Source organism: Lipotes vexillifer, unplaced genomic scaffold (genome assembly GCF_000442215.2).
Source record: "Lipotes vexillifer unplaced genomic scaffold, Lipotes_vexillifer_v1.1 scaffold707, whole genome shotgun sequence".
Taxonomy (NCBI): Eukaryota; Metazoa; Chordata; class Mammalia; order Artiodactyla; family Lipotidae; genus Lipotes; species Lipotes vexillifer.
In genome coordinates, this window is record NW_006781931.1 from 670,737 (window position 1) to 679,581 (window position 8,845).

Genomic DNA, 8,845 nt, shown 5'->3' on the forward strand with positions numbered 1-8,845 from the left:
GTGGCCTCTCCCATTTGCGGAGCACAGGCTCCGGACGCGCAGGCTCAGTGGCCATGGCTCACGGGCCCAGCCGCTCCGCGGCATGTGGGATCTTCCCGAAACGGGGCACGAACCCGCGTCTCCTGCATCGGCAGGCGGACTCTCAAGCACTGCGCCACCAGGGAAGCCCTAACATATGAATTTTGAGGGGACATAAATACTCAGTCCATAAACATACATCATGACCAAGTGGGATTTATTCAAGGAATGTGATGTGATTCACACATTATCAGAATAAAGTAAAAATTATAAGACCCTTTCAATAGATGCTGAAAAATAGCATTTGATACAGTTCAATATCCATTAGCTGATAACATTTCTTAGAAACCTAGGAATAGAAGGGAATTTTCTTAATCTACCAATAAGTGACAGTATGCATCATATTTAATGGTGAAATTGTGGCAGCTTTTCTTTTGATGTCAGGAGTAAGACAAGGATGTCTGCTGTAACCACTTCAATTCAGTGTTGTAGTGGAGGCCCTAGCTAGGGCAGTAAGGCAAGAAAAAGAAGTAAAAGATATAAGGATTAGAAAGCGTGCTGGTTATTAAGCTACTGTCTCTGAGCTTGAATCCCCCTTTGTGATGCTGGTTCTGTGACTCTGGAAACAACATTTCTTTGTTAGCTGTATCAGCTCTGCCTATAGGAGGCCCTAAAGGGGCCCAGGAGTGGAATTGCTGGGTCATATGTTTGTTCTGTGTGTGTGTGTTTCTGAATCATTTTATAGTCACCTGGTAAAAAAATTTATAGAAAATCACAATTTAGAAGAAACCTTTGAATTCTTATTTTCAGTATTATTAGAGATGAAGAGAATTAGATATAAATTTTTTTTAAAGGATCCTCATCACTTTTTTTTAATTGAAGTATAGTTGATTTACAATATCACGTTAGTTTCAGATGTACAGCACAGCAATTCAGATATATATATGTATGCATATATATATATATATATACACATACATACATACATATATATATGTTCTTTTTCAAATTCTTTTTCCTTATAGGTTATTACAAAATGCTGAGTAGAGTTCTCTGTGCTAAACAGTTCTGCTGGTTATCTATTTTTATATAGTAGTGTGTATATGTTACTCCCAACTTCCTAATTTATCCCTCCCGCTGCCTTCCCCTTTCGTAACCATGTTTATTTTCTATGTCTGCACATCACTTCTTTTAAAATTACATAGACACATCAACTGCAACCTCCTGAAACATATTTTGCTCTAAGGAGTAATCTACACTTGTTGAGACTGATCTGTTCAATCCGTTACATCACTGAGAGGGCAGTGGGCAGTTAGTCCACTACTCTGTGACCTCATTTCTCTGCTTTGTTTCCAGAGAAGTTTCCTGCCTGGTTATGAACTGTTTCCTTGCAGTTGGCTTGAATCCCAAACCTCAGCTTCTGCCTATGAAGTAAATATTTTGCTTCTGATTTTATCTTTTCTCCATGTGTGAACTTTGAATGCAGACTTTTTCCTATAATTGTCACCTGAATACAGAATTGTCATCATTCTATTCCAAATATACCCTGACCACACTTCTGCCTATGTACCTTGAATTATTTGGCATTATGAACGGCATTTAGCATAGCATTTTCCCCTTTCTTCCTTGGGGAATGAGAGAGAGGTTGGGTTATGAACCAAATTTATTTAACTAATTGATTCTATTTGAGGTGGTATCATACACTGTTAAGTATGAGTAAAATAACTAAAGAGGTGGTGATCAGGTGGTGGCAGGAAGCTATTTAGTTCCTAGGAAAGTACACTTATTATGTAGAAAAAGGGAAAAGATAGTTTTATTCATATTTTGTCAAATTAATGAGTCAAAATGAAACATAATGGATTTTCTGGGTTATATACAGTCACACTGATATAATAATGGTTTCCCCACTCCCACCCTGAAACTTTGCAGGATTTAACAATGGAAAGGCTTTTAAGTTTTACTATTAGAAAATTCTATGGTCATTGTTAACAGTCTTATGTTAATTTAGAACCTTTTTGAGTTTCCAGAAATCAAGGCACTGTTAATAGGTAACAGCTATCCTCTGACAGCTTCTTGAAAACACTGCCATCCGTTTATAATTGCTTTATCAAAATTATTAATTACATAATTTCCTATCTGTTCTTTCCAGTTTAAATAAAAGTGAAAATTTCCATAGCATCAATTTTGGTAAGTGAATCCAGAGCCAAACAATAACAGACTCCATGAAATCTGAATAATACTTTTTATTCAGACAACTTGTTTAAGGAGTTCATTCTTGAGTGTTCTGCTTTTTACCTTAAACATTTAAAAATTAATATTGGCCTGTTTTGGTAAGAAAGAAGCCAAAGGGTTAGTGATTAACCTTAGAAATTTTGTTCACCCTTTTCTGAGTCAAATTCAGTAATAAAAAATACTAGTGTAGGCAATTTATTTCTTCACGTGTCTAGTAATTTTTTATCATATACTGACATGGTGGATGATAAGATGATGAGACTCTGAATTCTAATATCTTCCTCTGAAGAGTGTTGATTTTTGTTCTAGCAGGCAATTATATTATTGGAGAATCATCCTGATCTTCTAGAGTCTTGGCTGTAGGTTTTTTTAGTATGAATCTGTTTAGGTTTTGTCCTAGAGCCTATTCCTCTCTAGGAACTTGATCTTTATTCATAAGGCCTGGCCCTTCTTGAGTTCAAGGTGTTTACTAAGTTCCTGTGACTTTTATGGTGTGAGGTAAGTGTCTAAATTAATGATTTTGTATGTGGATATCCAATTTTCCCAGAAATATATGTGGAAAAGGCTATCCTTTCCCCATTAGATTGCCATGGGATCTTTGTCAAAGATCAACTGAACATGAGTGTAAGTGTTTATTTCCAGACTCAAAATTCTGTTTCATTTTTTCCATATGCTTATCCTTATGCCACATTCTCTTAATTGTTGTAGCTTTATATTATGTATTGAAATCAGGTAGTATAAGCCCTCTAATTTTGATCTTCTTTTCCTTTTTTTTTGCATTACGCGGGCCTCTCACTGTTGTGGCCTCTCCCGTTGCAGAACACAGGCTCCGGACGCGCAGGCTCAGCGGCCATGGCTCACGGGCCTAACCGCTCCGCGGCATGTGAGATCTTCCCGGACCTTGGCACGAACCCGTGTTCCCTGTATCGGTAGGCGGACTCTCAACCACCAGGGAAGCCCTGAAGGCATATATTTTGGATATTAACCCCTTATTGGATATATCATTTGCAAATATCTTCTTTCATTGAGTAGGTTGCCTTTTGCTTTGTTGATTGTTTTATCTGCTGTGCAAAAGCTTTTTAGTTTGACGTAGTCCCATTTGTTTATTTTTGCTTTTGTTTCCCTTGCCTGAGGAGACATATCCAAAGAAATATTGTTAAGACTGATGTCAAAGAGCATACTGCCTGTGTTTTCTTCTAGGAGTTTTATGGTTTCAGATCTACATTTAAGTCTTTAATCCATTTTGAATTTTTTTTTTTTTTTTGGCTGTGTTGGGTCTTCGTTGCTGTGCACGGGCTTCCTCTAGTTGCGGCAAGCAGGGGCTACTCTTTGTTGCAGTGCACGGGCTTCTTGTTGCGGAGCATGGGCTCTAGGCGCACGGGCTTCAGTAGTTGTGGCGCACGGGCTTAGTTGCTCTGTGGCATGTGGGATCTTCTAGGACCAGGGATCCAACCTTTGTCCCCTGCATTGGCAGGCGGATTCTTAACCACTACACCACCAGGGAAGTCCTTGAATTTATTTTGATATGTGGTGTAAGAAAGTGGTCCAGTTTTCCCAACACCAGTTATTGAAGAGTCTGTCTTTTCCCCATTGTATATTCCTGGCTCCTTTGTTCTAAATTAATTGACCACATAAGCATGGGTTTATTTCTGGGCTCTCTATTCTGTTCCATTTATCTATGTATATGTTTTTATGCCAATACCATACATTTTTGACTGCTGTAGTTTTGTGGTATCGTTTGAAATCAGGGAGCATGATACCTCAGTTTTGTTCTTTTTTCTTAAAATTGCTCTGGCTGTTTGGGTCTTTTGTGTTCCATACAAATTTCAGGGCCATTTGTTCCAGTTCTGTGAAAAATGCCTTTGATATTTTGATGGGGTTTGCATTGAATCTGTAGATGCTTTGGGAAGAGTGGACATTTAAACAGTATTAATTCTTCCAGTCCATGAGCATGTTATATCTTTCCATTTATTTGTGTTGTCTTCAATTTCTTTCTTCAGTGTTGTATAGTTTTCAAAGTACAGGTCTTTCACCTCCTTGGTTATTTTATTCCTATGTATTTTATTCTTTTTGATGCAGTTGTAAATGGATTGCTTTCTTAATTTCTCTTTCTCATAGTTCATTATTAGTGTATAGAAATGCAACAGATTTCTGTATATTGATTTTGTATCCTGCACCTTTACTGAATTCATTTATTCTAATAGTTTTTTGGTCAAGTGCTTAGGGATGTCTATATATACTATCATGTCATCAGCCTATAGTGAATTTTACTTCTTCCTTTCCAATTTGGGTTTCTTTTATTTCTTTCTCATGTCTGCCGTGGCTAGGAATTCCAATATTATGTTGAATAAAAGTGGTGATAATGGGCATCCCTGTTTTGTTCCTGATCTTAGAGGTAAAGTTTTCAGCTTTTTACCATTGAGTTATGTTAGTTGTGTGTTTGTCACATGTAGCCTTTATTATGTTGAGGTATATTCTCTTTATACCAACTTTGTTGAGAGTTTTTATCATAACTGGATACCAAATTTTGTCAGGTGCTTTTTCTGCATCTATTGAGATGATCATATAATTTTTATCCTTTGTTTTGTTTATGTGGTGTTTTGATTTGTGGCTGTTGAATCATCCTTCCATCCTGGAATAAATCTCACCAAATTATACCATCTCCTTATAAAAGGTTATGTGTTTCACACAGAGCCATTCATTTGGTGTTGGAGAGGGTGTGGAGAAAAGGGAACCGTCCTGCACTGTTGGTGGGAATGTAAATTGGTGCAGCCACTATGGAGAACAGTATGGAGGTTCCTGAAAAAACTAAAAGTAGAGTTGCCATATGATCCTGCAAATCCACTGTTGGGCATATATCCAGACAAAACTATAATTCAAAAAGATACATGCACCCCAATGTTCATAGCAGCAATATTTACAATAGCCAAGATGTGGAAACAACCTAAATGTCCATTGACAGACGAATGGATAAAGATGTGGTACATATATACAATGGAATGTTACTCAGCCATAAGAAAGAATGAAGTAATGCCATTTACAGCAACATGGATGGATAGACCTAGAGATTATTATACTAAGTGAAGTAAGTCAGAAAGAGAAAGATATCACTTACATGTGGAATCTAAAATATGACACAAATGAACTTATCTATGAAACAGAAACAGACTCACAGACATAGAGAACAGACTTGTGATTGCCAAGGGGGAGGCGGGTGGGAGAGGGTTGGATTGGTAGTTTGGGACTAGCACATGCAAACAAACTATTATATATAGAATGGATAAACAACAAGGTCCTATTGTATAGCACAGGGAACTATAGTCAACATCCTGTAATAAACCATAATGGAAAAGAAAAATACAATCAGAGGGGGAAAAAAAAAAAAAGCCATGTATTTGGAAAGACGTAGTGATAAAAAATGCAACCATCCCAGAAAGGAATCTGCTTAAAAGACCACATTCTATAAAAGGTGTTGTATTTCTGGTCTGCTTATTCTAGGTACCAGAGCTTAACTAAAATTATTAATTGGTTCCATCTGTAACAGTACCTAAGGATTATGAAAATTTGGATTTTATGAAAGCAATTTTTTAAATAATTGACAATGGCTAAACCCATCCTGTTGTCTTGGGTTTGCTCTCTGACTGCAGTTGCTTACGTTGTTACTTTAAGTAACAGTGCTTATCAAACTGCTTTCCAAAGAGCCTTTACCCTCCTTCCGTGTTTTGCAAGTTACCTGTGAACATTGCTGACTATGGGAAATAGCTTATTTGTTTTTTTTTTTATAATTTTTTTTTTTTTTAGATGTTGGGGTAGGAGTTTATTAATTAATTTATTTATTTTTGCAGTGTTGGGTCTTCGTTTCTGTGCGAGGGCTTTCTCTAGTTGTGGCAAGCGGGGGCCACTCTTCATCGCTGTGTGCGGGCGTCTCACTATCGCGGCCTCTCGTGTTGTGGAGCACAGGCTCCATACGCGCAGGCTCAGTAGTTGTGGCGCACGGGCTCACTTGTTCTGCAGCATGTGGGATCTTCCTAGACCAGAGCTCGAACCCGTGTTCCCTGCATTAGCAGGCAGATTCTCAACCACTGCGCCACCAGGGAAGCCCGGGAAATAGCTTCTTTTTGTTTGGTGCTGCATCTCTGTTTTCTCTGTGCATCCCGCTCAGCTGCCTCAGTATTTTGCCTTTGACAATGATGAAGGGAGAGCCTAACAGGCTTGACAAGATAAGGAACTTCCATGTTGATTCCAAACTGAAAATAAATACTACATTGCATGGGAATATCCATGTGAGTTGGGTCGGACTGACTTACTCATCTTCCAGAATGGGGACTGGGACACAGGACTGGCACATTAGGGCTTTTCTTGGGACTTTTGCTGGAACCGTTGGGGGAGACGAGTTCTCATTCTTAGGATTCCTAGCTTTAGAGATACTGGTGGTCATCCCTGCTATCTCATAAAGTTTGTGGAAAACAAAGGTAGTACAGAGGAAAGGAGTGGTTAAGAGACAAAGAAAAAGAGATTTCTAATTAGATTTTTAACCCCTTCATCCATTTCTGAAGCTAAGTGTCTCAGTTATGTGATCCAGTGATCCTTTACTTCCCCTTTTAAAATCATACTTCACTCCTCTATTAACAATTGTGCCTAAATTACTGATCTAGCTCTGGTATATTCTATGTAAAGCTTTCAATTACTTCTCTTTTACTATTTACACGTATTAATGCCTAAATATTTCGTGATCACTGTTGTGTATCACAAATTACACACACTTATGGAATATAAAACAAAGAAATGAATTAACAGTTAATACTTATAATATAAATAGGTCCTATTATATGTGGTCATCTGTTTTCTGTGATAATCTGAAAATTATAACCAGCAGTTCCAGAATAGGCACCTAGTCAAAAAAACCCCAAAATAACAAATGAGTAAATAAATGATTGCAGAGGGAAAGAAAACATATCTTATATCTGGTAGGATGGGCATTCTCTGATTGACAGCTGCTTTTACGTTAGAAATCATCCAGTTTATTACAGGTCCACAGTCCTTTTCCCGGAAACCCAGGGAGTCAGATTTTTAAAGCCAGAATTCCTCAGCTCCTCTAAGCTCCTTTCTTTGTTCTCATCATTTGGATTTCTGCTGTTTGAGGACTTCCTCGAACACTTGTTGATGCTGATATGTCTGTTCATTATTTGAACGTGGAGCACTTAAAAGCTGATCAGAAGCATATACCACCACCACTACCTTGGGTATATCAACTTGAGGGACTTTATTGTTGAACTGACCTCTTTTTTAGGGCCCAAATTTCCAGTGTCTATGTCGTTTCTCCTGGGAAGGAATGACTCCCCCTCCCCACCCCAATCCCCTGCTCGAGGTGAAATGAACTTATCTGAGAGTGTTTTGGACATTGGCAGGGGAAGGAGACTGCAGGTATCATGGTTCAGCATGACTGGCAGGTGGCAGGGAGGGTCCTGGTGGCTTAACTGCTCTTTACACAAAAATTTTAACCAGCTATGTTTGTATATTTGTTTGTGTGGTAAAATATACATAAAATTTACCATTTTAGGGCTTCCCTGGTGGCACAGTGGTTGAGAGTCCGCCTGCCGATGCAGGGGACACGGGTTCGTGCCCCGGTCCGGGAAGATCCCATATGCTGCGGAGCGGCTGGGCCCATGAGCCATGGCTGCTGAGCCTGCAAGTCCGGAGCCTGTGCTCCGCAAGGGAGAGGCCACAACAGTGAGAGGCCCGCATACCGCAGGAAAAAAAAAAAATTACCATTTTAACCGTTTTTAAGTATACAATTCAGTGGCATTAAGTACATTCACAATGCTGTGTAACCACCACCACTGTCTACACCTAAAACATTTTCATCATCCCCAACAAAAATTCTGTACCCATTAAACAATAACACTCCCTTCCCCCTTCCTCCCAGTACCTGGTAACCTCGATTCTACTCTGTCTCTACCAATTTACCTAATGTAGGTACCTCGTATAAGTAGAATTATACAATATTTGTCCTTTGGTGTTGTTTGTACCTTTTTATTTTTCAAAGAACTCAGGATAAGTAAATGGCCCCAGGCCATCAACTCTAAGTGGAAACGTGGCCACAGAAACCTAGGTATGTCTGTCAGGAGACTACAGTCTTAGCTGCTATGCCATTACTACCTTAGTTGTTGACTTTTCCCATCCATATGCATGTATGTATCCATACACAGCAGGTATTTTGCACTTGCCATTAAATCCAGAATGTTTTTCCATCCCATTAGGAATTTTCTGAAACATTTTAATGCTTTCTAATAATCATTTTGTATGTATCATGCTTTATCTTTTGTTGATATTTAACTATTTGTGTTCTGAATTTTAAATAACAACATATACCTTTGTACATAAATATTTGTATTTCTGACTAGAACCCTAGGATAAAAGAGAATGTTGTTTCTAGTTCAAACAATAGAACATACTTAATAGTTGATACTTGTTAAATTACCCTTCAGAAATTAGCCAGTATATAATACAAGTATTCTTATGACATCTTCATCACCACTAATTTTTTTTAATTAGGTAAAAAAAAACTAATGTCCTACTAGTTGAATAGAATCTT